This window comes from Camellia sinensis, chromosome 13, assembly GCF_055761805.1.
Source record: "Camellia sinensis isolate YWXY chromosome 13, ASM5576180v1, whole genome shotgun sequence".
In the NCBI taxonomy this organism is placed as follows: Eukaryota; Viridiplantae; Streptophyta; class Magnoliopsida; order Ericales; family Theaceae; genus Camellia; species Camellia sinensis.
The window spans coordinates 132363536-132377115 of NC_138973.1; the positions used below are offsets into that span (position 1 = coordinate 132363536).

At 34.0% G+C, this 13580-nt stretch overlaps 1 long non-coding RNA gene across 1 annotated transcript; it reads right to left on the reverse strand.

Annotated features, from left to right (window-relative positions):
* Positions 1 to 1978: 1978 nt before the first annotated feature.
* LOC145806030 (uncharacterized) lies at positions 1979 to 5510 on the reverse strand. Its single transcript, XR_014348452.1, has 2 exons — positions 5382 to 5510; positions 1979 to 2521 (listed from the first exon to the last, which is right to left on the reverse strand). It is a non-coding gene; the product is annotated as an uncharacterized LOC145806030 (long non-coding RNA).
* Between the last annotated feature and the right edge of the window lie 8070 nt (positions 5511 to 13580).

Below are 13580 nucleotides of genomic sequence, written 5' to 3' on the forward strand. Positions count from 1 at the left end.
AACCATGAGAAGTTGTGAGAAAATAACTCTTTTATTTTACTTATTTCTTTTCTCACCAAAAAGTTGTGAGAAACAAACTGATTCGATTATAAAATTTTCATAATGCTGAAATTGACCATGAAATTATAAAGGAAGAAAAGAAATCTCACTTGCTCTTCACATGTTTTACTTTCTTACATATCTAAACATGGCAGTGAAAAAAAATATATATTTATTTTTCTTTTCTCACACTAATAAAAAATCATAATCAATTCTTTTCTTTTATCACTTGTTACATCCAAATAAATAAACAGAGTAATTGTTTAAAAAGAAATAAACCAAAAGCAATATAATAACATTATATCCAAATCTAAACTCATTTAAAATGGGTTTTTTTTATAAAAAAAAATATTTATTGCTGACCTTGCAATGAAGTCAGGAATAAAGATAAACCAGAAAATATTTATTCACAGACACATGTTGTGTTGCGTCTGTTCTATATTCTTGACTTGCTTATACATGAGAAGAATTTCTCTTTTGTGTACAGAGAGATGAGTCTAAAGTAAGGGGAGTGTGGAGATCACAAAGAGAGATGAGACGAAGAAAATCATTTAGGACTATTTTGGAAAGATGGTTATAATCAATTTTTTTGGTTAAAAGTTGATTATAATTAGCTTTTTATGAGAAAGAGAGAGAGAGAAGTGAGTTACAATATGGAAGTGGATTATAACCCACTTTCCAAAAGGCCCCTTAACCTTTAGGGTTTGGCCTGTTGGATGAGGTTTGTGACTTGGGGGTTTGCTCCTTCTAAGGTCTTAAGTTCGACTCCTATCGGCCCCAAAACTCTTGGGACCACAAATTGTAGGAAATAAAATATATTTTAAAAGGGTTGTTCAGATTGTAAAGACTTAGGATTCGTTTGGCAACATCTTACCCTAAAAGTCAAAAAATTATTTTAAAAAAATCAAAAAGCCAACAACTTATACAAAAAAGTCAAAGATTTATTTTTTCTCTACTTTTTACACATCTTTTCATAAAAATCAAAAATTCATCTCAAACATACTGAATTTTATTACATCATATTTTAATCAAAAAGTTACTAAAATGACATGCTCCCAAACGAGGCCTTAATATGGCATGCACAAGCTAGCCCATGACACCCCACATATTCCGCCCCCCCCCCCCCCGCGGGGCCAAAAAAAAAAAAATTCATTTGAAAAGCAATTGTAAACAAATGTTTGAGAATCCAAGAATGAAAGAAGCAATCCAGATCCACATTCATTTTTTTGTCCTCACAAATTTGGCTTCCTTTTGCTCCTAATTTTAAGGTTTTTTTTAAAAAAATTTATTTACTGAACTTTTTCAATTTTATGTTGATTTTAAAATTAAATTAAAAATGAGAAAAATCCTATTAAAAAGAAAACTAGCTTTATTAAGTAGGGGTGTTAATAGATGTGATTAGTCCGGTTTTAGAATAAATCAAGAATCGAATCGATTCTTACCATTCCAAAATAATTAAATCATAACAGAACTATTAAATTTATTTAATCGGACCATAATAAAACCATAAAAATCAGTTTTGTTTGGTTTGATTTTAGAAATTTTATATAACAATAAATATAATTATATTTTATACACTACTAAAAAAAGTACTTTTTTCGACCGTTACAAGCCGTCGCAAATAATAAAAAAACAGTCGCAAAAGACTTTTTGCGATGGCCCATGCGACGGCAAATGAGGGTCGCGAATGTGGGGGTGGCAAATACTTTTTGCGACCGCAAAATAACAGTCGCAAATTATTTGCGACCGTCTAACCTACTTATAGCGACTGATGTTTTGCCGTCGCAAAAGAGTTTAAAAAAGGCCTACAATGTATTAGCGACCATCTTCTTACCGTCGCAAAAAAAAAAAAAAAAAAAAAAAAAAAAAAAAAAAAAAAAAACAAAACCTACAATCATATATATATTCAAATATTATATACAATAAACGTAAAGACATATTTGCAAAAATCTCAACATTCATGCATTATTTTTCATTTCTTCCCTCAATAAAATTCCCTTTAAAAAAAAAAAACCTATCCACAAATCATACAGATATGTCCAAAAAGATAAACAAATATCCCTAAAAGAAGAGGTACAAACACATTATTTTCCATTTCTTCCCTCAATAAGACCATATGTAATCATGGATTTGGGGCAGCTCACTAAACCAGAACCTGTTTAGGGGCCTTATAATTGGATTATGCGGACTATGAACACAGTCAACGGCAGCGATAGAGCCGTAGCAAAAATATATGTATTCCCTTGCACAACCTGCAAGGGTAGGCTCAAAAAAACTAGCTCTGTAGTGGACACCATAACAAACAAAATATTTATAGATTGCTATCAAGGCATTCAGCACCTGAGACCAGCTGCAATCCGCCCAGAAAAATAGTCCCGGCAGCCATTCTTCATGTCAATGATCTGCCAACAGTGCTTCAGGTTACTACCAACATTCTTTACAATTGTACCACCCATCTTCAATCTTGGAGAATTAGTAGAACCTGTCCAAAATTGTAAATGGAGTGAGTACAACCAAGCAAAAACCCAGCCTATGTATAGGATGCAAGAAACTAACTAAAACATAATGAACGGGCTAACTTCACTCAACCCACAATATATTGGCTCACAACACTCGAACAATAATTTACAACACACAATATTAGAACTAATATCCTCAACCCACAATACAGATCACATGAGCAATATATCCATAACATGACCTGGTAAAAATACAAGACTATCAAAGTTGTCGAGTAATTTCATAATCACAACGTGTGCAGAAAATTTACAAGACTATTATAGAGGAATACACAATAAAAGGAAATTCAAGGACAAATTTTGTATTTATGACTGCACATGAGAAGCCAGCTTTGAAGAGCAAAGGCACCATTTCAAATTTCAAATATAAATGGAAATTCAATCAGGAGCTGGAAAAAATAAAGAAAAAGAGTAGCAGCCTTGAATCATAAATTTCTACTGCCGAAGCCAGAGGTCCTTAATAATAGATCTAGGAGGTAGATACATAAAAAAAAACCAAATTTATGACATGAACTCAAACTCCAGAAGTGATTCTTTTGGTTGCTACAAGATTCAAGTATAGACAGAAATTAGGTACCCATGTATTTTTTTGATCAGCAAATAGTATCCATATATGACCTTGGATATTTGTTTTCCATTTTTCCTTCTTTTTTTTTTTCTTTTTCTTTTCCTTGTAAATATCCCTGAAAAATCTATATATAGCTCTCACATAAGTAAGAAAGTGGTGAGTAGGGAAGAGTTATTTTACTGTACTAACAATAGCAACAACTAATGCAATTGTAATTTGTCTAGGAATATATTCAAGGAAAATGATACATGTCACCAAATGAACATTGTGTTGTGTGGATTCAAGTGGGCGTTGAAAAAACAAATGAAATTCATTAGTGATACATTGATGTAGAGAAGTGTATTAAATGAATGAAAATACAAAGAAAAATAAGAATGATACTGAAGAGAGAACTAAATGAGAGTATCTATTCTCAAGAAATGGGTAGAAAGGAAGAAGACATAAAGATAAATAGTTTGACACAGGTATATAGAGAAAAAGAGGAGAATGACACAAAGAACCATCATTTGAATGGGTGTTATCTGAGAAGAAAGGAGACAAAGAGTACAAGAATGAGGACCTTTCGCCTCCTTTTGTTCACGCAGAAAATGGTCTAGAAAAGAATTGGACTTGTGCTAACATGCAAAATTGCTGAATAGAGCTGCTTTATTTAACCTTTCTCCAGTAAAATGACATTCCAATAACATAAATAAAATGCCTTTCCAACCAACTACACAAGTTTGGAAATGTTGACAACAAAGTTAATTTACTTTTCCACACAAGGAAGATATAAGTCGAAGTTTTCCAAAATGATTTCTAGGATCCACCTAATACCAAACAGAAACACAATTTTTTAAACAAAGTTTTTAAAATTCAAGTCAATTCACTATAGGCTACAGTTGCATGAACAATACCGGCTACAGTAACACGATTACATGACATAATCGCGCTGTAAAATTGCCACAAAACCATTTCATTAACTCAAATTATCCTACCTTTTTTAGAAAAAAAACATAAACGAATAGAGTTGATACACATAGAACTTAGGTCTCATATTAACTAATGGACCTTACAATGGGCACATTTTCTCTTTTAGTGGGACTCAAACAAAAATGGAGTCTTCTCTTAACGGCAAGCAGTAGAGCATAATGATAAAAAAAGATTCATGAAGCCGATCCACTTGACTAGGACACAAAGTTCAGTTTGGTTTGGTTTGGTTTGGTCTAATCAAGCAGTAACCATTTTTTAAATTATTGCATTACCAAACTTTGTGAGTTTTGAAATAGTAGCCACCAAAATTGAGCATCACCCTGTCAAATAGAAGGATTCAAACTAAAGCTACATAATTAAGGGCTTCTAGAGCAAAAAAATGTTAAAACCTAAGATTGAGGAAGAGCACAAACAAGACACTTGCAAATTCACAATGTCCAAGCCCATAGCAAAACCCAAGAAACTAATCCTTTTCTGTTGGGAGTCAATATAGTTGAAAATTTGAAATCTTCATTGGAAAATCCCATGATCTTGTAGCAAGCTTCGAATAATGTTCTCTACATTACAAGTGGACCAAAGGTTATAATAACTGATTGATTTATAAAGGTGGAAGTATGATGGTTTACTTGGTACCTTAGGCTAAATAGGATATGAGGTAGCCTTCCATGAACTGATTGAGGATATCAGAGAAAGTTCACTCAAAACATGGAACAAATAACATAATAAACTTGTAATCAGTTAACTAAAACCTCAGCTAATCCACTGCAAAAAGGTAGCCTTCCATGAACTGATTGAGGAATCAGATAAGGCTATATACAAAGAACCTGTTTGCATAGTGTCTTTTACAATTTACACTAGTTACTTCAGAAGTTGAGATTAAGTTGATGTCTAATGCTAATTTGCTTCGGAATTTTCTTTGTCAAGAAGTTTCTTCAAAACTCAAACAAAGGCAACCTCACACATTCTATTTCTATATACATGTGCTTATTATGTATGTGGCATGAATTCTATATTGACTCTTCAATTTTGCATGATTAAAGTTCTCTCACAACATTTGATAAGACAAAAGCACATCCTAGGACGAAACTAAAAATTTCCAACAACACATAGCGTGGTTGGGCTAGTTCCATGAATTTACATATGCAAACATTATATATAGATGAGAAATATACTTCATCCAAGCAAATAACATGAATACAACAAAATCATAGAAATTCTGAAACCACTACAGAGTTTTAGATTACAAACATATCATCTGTAAATGAAAATCAAAAGCTGAACTGTACCAGTAGAAGCGAGTCCTGCTCGGTTATCTCCGATTCCTTCACTTTCTGTACAACAACCTGATCGATCAAGAAGATTGCAGTGAGATTAGTGGATAAGCAACAAGTTAACGAAAAAGGCGTGAAGATGAATTACTGCACAGCCAATATTTTAAGTTTGATTTCAGCTTTTGATCCACAAGACTTGTTACTTTTTATGCCAATATTTTAAGTTTGATTTCAGAAAAAATAAGTAGAAACATGCCGTATGGCATAGTTTAACAAAATAAATGATGGTTTAGACTTCTAGTCTGTGATGAAGGATGGATACTGATAAGGAAACAGATGAAGGATACAACACAATCCAAATACTAAAATAAGACAAAACCTAAAATAAAAATAAAAAATAATAATATATATATAAGTACAACCAATTAATGTTAAAGAGAAAAAAAAAATAGGCGCAAAAAGTCATATTTCTAGTAGTGTAATCAATAGACAAATCTTACAGAAAAAGATGTGAGGTTCCACTTGAGATACCCATATTCATCAATGAATAAAAAGATCAATGGCGAGGAACAAACACACAAAGATTTAGATTTTCAGATAAGTTCGGATTAAAGATTGTAACCATTACAATGGTTAGTTCAATCCCCAGCCCTAGTTTTTATCTTGGAAATAATGACCATTCATAGTATTGGGCCAAACCATCAATGTAGGGGACCTCAAAGCATGGAGAATTGTATAGTAAAATTTTCATGATTTGTTTGATGAGAGAGGCCTCCAAAATATTGTGGGACCGGTGATGGGTGTGTGTGTGTGTGTGTGTGTGTAGGAGGAATGGGGTAGAGAGGATTAGGACCTGTACTTCCTACCTGCCATCTAAGAGTTTTTAAACTTAAGATTGGATTTAAGAGGTTCAATGCCTACAATCAATACTCATATCCTAGCCATGTAACATAGGACTAAACCATATATATCTATTTGCCAAAAGCATATCCTTCTCAACAGCTTCACTACTAGCAGTCACTAAGACTGAGATGAGTAAATCACCTTCAAAAGAAAACAGAGACGAAAATTATTGGTTCCTCATGATATCCTAATATTACAACTCTTTGACCACATTTCCTTATATGAAACAAATTTATAACCATAACGATTGGACAGCGATGTGTGATTCGTAACTTTGTTTCTTTTCTTCGAAGATTTCTTGCTCTCATGTGCAATCTCTTGTTATTTTTTGATTACTATAAATTCATGCTATGGCTGAGAAAAAAAAGTAAGTATTTTCCCCACATATTTGTATCAACAGCACCATTATCAATATGGAGCAGGCCTACAACAATGTAAACTATCATGCAGCATATCATCCAGCTTACAAATCTTCTGAACTGCCAATTATTTTTCTCAAAAAATTTAAATACAAACTCAATATTGGATATATCTGAGTTGGGAGAACTAGTTTTAAACAATCAGAATCTCCTTAATCGTAGCATAAATAAGCAAGACACAGTTTTTCTCAAAATACCCAAATAGTGCTAATTCTATAAAAGAATATGTACACCATACCCAAGAATTACCTAGAAAATATAAATTATCAGATAATATCCATAGAAATTTTTTTCTCCTAAAGGTGAAAGGTGCATTGAAGAAAAAAAGCTCGATAAGTTTTTTTTAATAAAAATCACTTTCGAAAAGTGGCTGTGTTTTTTCCATCTCATAATGACAACGATCTACTATTGACAGTAAACACTAGAGTGAAAGGCTCCCCATAATTCACAACTTTAATCATGAATAAGTTCTGTTCCCTTACCTAGGCTCCCCAGCATGCCCTCGACTGTCTCGGGATTAGCACTTATTGTAGATCCATGAGACAGTTGGCGGCTGTAAAAATGATATGTCCCCAAGGTCAGCCTTTTGGGGTCTAACAAAGATATGCATACAGACAATGAGTTAACCAAAATAGATTTTGGCCGTGAATCCTCCAGAGCATGACAAAAGAGTCTTCCTATAAAACTATGAACATAAAACAAATAATTACTTCTGTAAATAATAGGAAACAAGTAGATGATATAATATTGTGAACTTTCCACAAGATCAGAATGAAAACTAGTGCTACCTTGGGCTGGTGATTTTAGCAGCTAGGCCTGGAGGAGCATATCGAGTTATAGCACACAGTGTTTCTGCTGTGTTGGCATGCACTTCTGGACAATCCTGCGATAAGTGTTTAATAAACATTTAAGTAAAATATATACACAGTTGCAAAACAACCTGGAAGACAACTTCATTAAATCCAAGTTCAAGCATTTAGAAGCATGGATAGTCAGCCACAAAGACAATTCACATTGTAGTCGAAGAATTTACAAAACATGATGATTGAATCGTGGAAGAATGGACGATAACAAGTAAAATCACAAAACTAATGTTAATCACGTGATTCAAAAAATTCACATTCATCGAGATTGCTTAGTCAAGCATACAAAGAGAGATTTCTCGCAGTTAAAAAAAGCTTGCTCGATACCGATTGTACAGTAGATAATACTGTACTCGTCGTCTCAGAGTAATCTGATTCGTTTTGATAGACATAGAAATGGAATGTATGTATGTATATAGTTCTACATTACATGGATATATATATATATATATAGAGAGAGAGAGAGAGAGAAAGAGAGAGTATCGAAGAGCAGAGAAGAGAGCTGGATTACAGAGACATCAGATGGATTATAGATATCAGTGAGTCTAAAAGTTTGATAACATCAAATGGATTTAATAGTGAGATTGAATTTGCAATCACCTGCAAGAAAAACCATAGATAACTTCATTTGACTAACGCTAGATAAAATTACAAAGAACTGCAATCGTAAGATTGTCATATCAATTTGATGAGCAAATACTGAATCTAAAGATAACTAAATTAATCACAATAAACCAAAGAACTCTGATCTACAAAACCAGATCAAACACAATTTCAAACTCAAACGAGAACAAACCAACAAAAAAATGTATTATTATAGTGCAAAAAATAAAAACAAAGGAACTCTCAGATACAAAACCAGATCAAGTACAAATATGAAACAAATCAAAACAAAAAACAGAGGAAATTTGAAGAGAGTTGGTACCTAATTTGTACACAATGCGTGATAGGTGAGCTTACTCTGCTGCATTTGAGAACTCCAAGAGACCTTTTCAATGCGGTCTACTAGTAGAGTTAGGGTTTCTCTGCGATGAATCAAGCAAATTGCAGCGAGATATGTACACAGATACAGAGAGAGCAAGATTGTGCGAAAGAGAGATTGAGCGTTCAAGAGAGAAAGAGAGATCGAGACAGAAACAGAGAGATTGAGAGATCGACGGAGAGATTCATACTCATGGAGTCCTTCAGACAATGATGGGTACGTGAGCGAGAGAGAGAGCGAGAGCAAGAGCGAGATAGAAAGCAAGAACGAGAGAGAGAGAGTCGAGTGAGCCTGCTAGGGCAAAACCAAAGGGCGCAAATAAATGAAAGAAAATAGGGACCTTTTACTACCTACTTGCGTTTCATCATGTTGTCGCGTTTTTTTTTTTTTTTGCCACGGCTAATCAAACAGTCGCAAAAAACTAGACGCAAAAAGTCAATTTTCTAGTAGTGATAATAGTAAACATATTACCAATAGCTAATTTAGTTAAATTTGTTAAAGTTTGTCAATTTTATAATCAATACTAATAATCAAATTTCACTAGTAACTTCTATATTCTTATTTTTACATTAAAAAATAACAAATATTTTGGCCTTATGTGAACACGACACTCACTAGTTTCTTCATGCATTAGGGTATGATCCAAATTTTATAATTCATTTACAAATTACCCTTTCTGTTTTTTAAAATTCCACAACTTTTCATAAATAAATAAATATATATATATATATATATATATATATATGTATATATTAACTTTTGATCAATTTAGTATTTTTTGAATCTTCTCATCAAAATCTATCAAACACAATTCATATTGGTTATAAAATTCTAAAACACATACACATTTGTTAACAGTAAAATTTTGTTGTTGACGATAAATTTTTATTATTTAATTTTTGCATGTAAACAGTGAAATTTCATCACTTCCCCTTAACATATGGTTACCATGTCTATGAACAGTTTTCAAAATTTCAATTTTATAGATTATATTTATATTTTTAAAAGCTGCGCACAACGAAATTTTACTGTTTAGTTATAAAAGAAAATTCTCTCATCTTCTATTGCTACTACCATTACCATCATTAACCATTACAATAATCACAACACTTTCGATTTTCATATCAAATTTATTATAGTTTGAAATATATAAATCAAACAATCATTAACCAGTATAATAATCACAACACTTTCGATTTTTCATATCAAATTTCTTATAGTTTGAAATATAAAAATCAAACAAACAAGTTCCAAAACTCATTAAAACAATCGATATACTCCAAAAAGTTGTTAAATTAAGTTTGGAGGTTCTTAAATATATGTCTAACATATATATGAAATTGTTTTAAAATTTTTTAGGGTACTCAATCCATAAATTCAATTTTGGATTTTCTTTAGCTAAAAGTCCACAAGCTAAAATACTTTACCCATAAAGACATGCTTTGACAAAAGGACCAAAGTACCCACACACACACACACACACACATATATATATATATATATTCTAAACCAACCCCGTTTATTTCCAACCCTTCATTTTCCAATAATCTCTCTCTTCCCTCTATATCTCTCTCAATCTCTTAGATCGCCCTATCTCTCTCTCTCATCTCCATTTCTTTTTCCTCAAGCGCCGACATAGATACGGCCTTGTTGGGCCCCAATGTCACCGTCAAAATCAGAGTCATTATCGGTGGAAGTGAGGTCACTCCTCCACAAATCTCCCTTCTCCGCCTCAGATTTGATTCTTTTTTTTCTTTTTCTTTTTAAGATTTAAGGCATCGCCGTCAAAATCAGAGTCGTCATCGGTGGAAGTGAGGTCCCTCCTCCACAGATCTCTCTTCTCCGCCTCAGATCTGATTCTCTTTTTCTTTTCTTTTTTTAAAGATTTGAGGCTTAGATTTGTTTAAGGCTCAGATCTATTCAAGGTCAGAAGGCTCATATCTATTCAAGGTCAAATCTGTTCCACTACCAGTTCAAACTGTTGGTTCGGCCGGAGGATCCTTGGAAGAATTATTTGAAGGCTTCGCAGTGGCAGTGGAGGGCAAAGCTGCACACCTCTCTAGCCATGCGTCGGCTGATTCAACTCAGATGATAATGATGAATCAGATCTGGAAATTGAGGTTGTAGCACTTCGTACTTGTTAGACTAGTGGGATTGCTCTTGACACTCTTATTATTGTACTTGGAGCCTCTTTGGTTCATTGTGGGATATTGATTGAGGTGGTATCATAATGGTAAAGTAAGATTGAACCAAAAATATTGATTCGGATAATTGTCCCCTATGAGTAGTCTCTATACTTTTGCCTTTTTCTCTTTCCATACTTTGAATCTAGATGTGAGGTTATAACCATTGGAAAGCTTATTTTCGGGGCTTCGTTTGGACAGAAGAACGACCTAAAACGGAGTCTGAACCAAGGAGTTATGCCTATTTGAAATTTGGGTGCCTATGTTGGAAAAAAGTCCACTCAGGTGAACTTTTGACCACTCAAGCGGTCTGCGCGAATTCTGGCACTTTAAAGTCACTTTTTGGCCCAAAATCTTTATTCTTTCTTCCTCTCTTCTCTCCTTCTCATCCATACCCAAAACCCTAGAGCTCCGAACACTTGATTTCTCCAATTTCTCCCTTAAATCCACCCTAGATCCTTCAAGAAAATGGAAGAACAAGTCTAGTTCAAGATATCTATCGATTGTTTCGCATTTTCATTGAAATTTCAAGTGGGTTTCCATCTTAAGCTTCCATGCTTGAGGTAGGGGTATCTTTAACTTATTATATCTTTAATTTGTGACCCACATGTGGCAATTTCATTAGATATTCACCTTTGTAGATATATAGATATGTATATATGTATGGATTGCGTTTGCTAATAAATGATTTGGAAGGATGTGGGCAATAATCCATGATTATGGATGAAATCATGTCTATTATTGATGATTATTGTTGTTGATGATGAAAATTAGTCTCTGATTCATGAAAGATAGAAAACTCCTAATTTTCTACAAACCTTAGTTTTGAACTTGTTCAATAAAGAGGGGTTTTGCTCAATTGATTTTTAAAACATGAAATTGGGTGTGTTTATTCGACTTTGAGGTTGAAATATGAATTATTGGATTCTTGTGAATTGAATTCATCCTAGGGGAAATTGAAAACTTTAAATTCATGCATCATATACATTACTTAATTCTTCTTGTGATACTAATGTGTATGAATGGTTGGAAAAGTTAAAAGGGGTTTTTTCCCAATTGGCCTCTAGAACCTAAAATTAAGTGTATTTACTTGACTTTGATGTTGAAAAGTTAGAATTTGAGACATTTACACCAAAGCTGGAGATGATGATGTTTATGAATTGAAGAATCTTCTCATTATTGACATGTGAACTATTGAATTATTATGCATTGAAATTATTATAGGGAAATTGAGATTTGGAAAATTCATGCATCATAAACTTTTAAAATTTTATCTTGTGACTTTTAGAATGTTGGCGTATTGATGGAGTTGAAAGAGGGTAAATAGTCTATGAGTCTGGGTAATGAGTCGGGTTTGGTTGAGTTGTGTAAAGTAATTGGTACCCACGCGGGGAGTCAAGATGCCCAATTGCCCTATCTTGGGCTTATCGCCGGACGAATGTGGAAAAATGTTTTTGGGTGTCCACTAGTCGTGCCGTATTGTAGTAGGTAAAAGTGGAAAAATGAGTGATTTTGGGTGTCCATGTCGTGTCGTATAACAGTCAGGAAATGTGGAAAAGCATGGTTTTTGGGTGTCCACGTCCCTGCCGATTCAGGAGTCACCAAATGTGGAAGGAAAAAAGGTTTTTGGGTACCCATCGGCCCGCCGTTTCTGAAGTCGGCAAATGTGGGACTATTGTCAGTATACAAATCTATATATATATGTATGTATGTATGTATGAGTGTTTTGGTCAGGCAACTCTCTCTTGGGATATCATAGTATATTTACCACCCCTGCTTTTAGAAGAATGATTATCTAATACCCTGCATGGTCATTTAAACTTATAAGGAAGATTTACTTTAATATAATTTCTATACTTGCATAGCATATCACCTGTATTTCAATTAATTATATAATTTGTTAAATATACTTGTAGACGTCCTCGAACGTCCCGGGAGGAATGAATCGCTCCGTTTTGTTCATTTGGGCTTATTACAGTTCAGGACTCAAATGTCACGGTCCTGTATCTAATCTCGCAGAGTGCAATGCAAGACCGATGAATCATCAAAGAGTCCAGATCCGGCAAATCATTTTTTTTTAAAACATATTTTTTTAAAAGAAGTGCCAAACATGGACTGCTTTGCCAGATACAGAGTCGCCACCTAAATATTTTATTTTGGGAAATTTAGGAAGCCCTGACTCGTTTGCCTAAAGCCACATGTCCGTCATCACCAAAGTTGCCTCGGCTCGGGAACTTGGATACGATTGGGGAAGGTCACTTCATGAGCACCCCCGCTCGCCCGATCAAAGATCGGTCTCTACTAACCACGATATCTAGTTTTGAAAAAATTATGCGTTCTTATTCCGGTAATTAGCCTAGATTTACTATGTGATGCGCATAGCATACAAGTATAGACTGGATGCCTGAATTGGAACAAAACACTTCATGTTCATTTTTTTTAAAGCGGTTTGCTACTCGCAAGTAGGCTAAAAATGCAGATTTTGCCACCCTCAGGTGGGTTTAGAAAACATGGTTTTGCCACTATCTAGTGGGCTTAAAACTCACAGTCAATGCATTATTCCAATTCAGATAATCCAACCTTCACCCACAGGCATTCAGGCAGGTATACCACATAAGCACATAGCCTCAGGGTAAGCATGCTATCATGGTAGTCGCTCACATACATGCAAGGATGCTAAAGCATAAACACTTACCGAGTACTCCAAGCCAAAACAGAAGCTATGTTTGAAATCCATGCATGATCCTAACTATGCTGAAATGCCTAATGCAACACATGCAAAAATGCAACTACAATAGGCTCGGCTATTCTAAGAATGGCATATGAAATGCAACAACTGATACATGTATTCAACTTGGAATTGA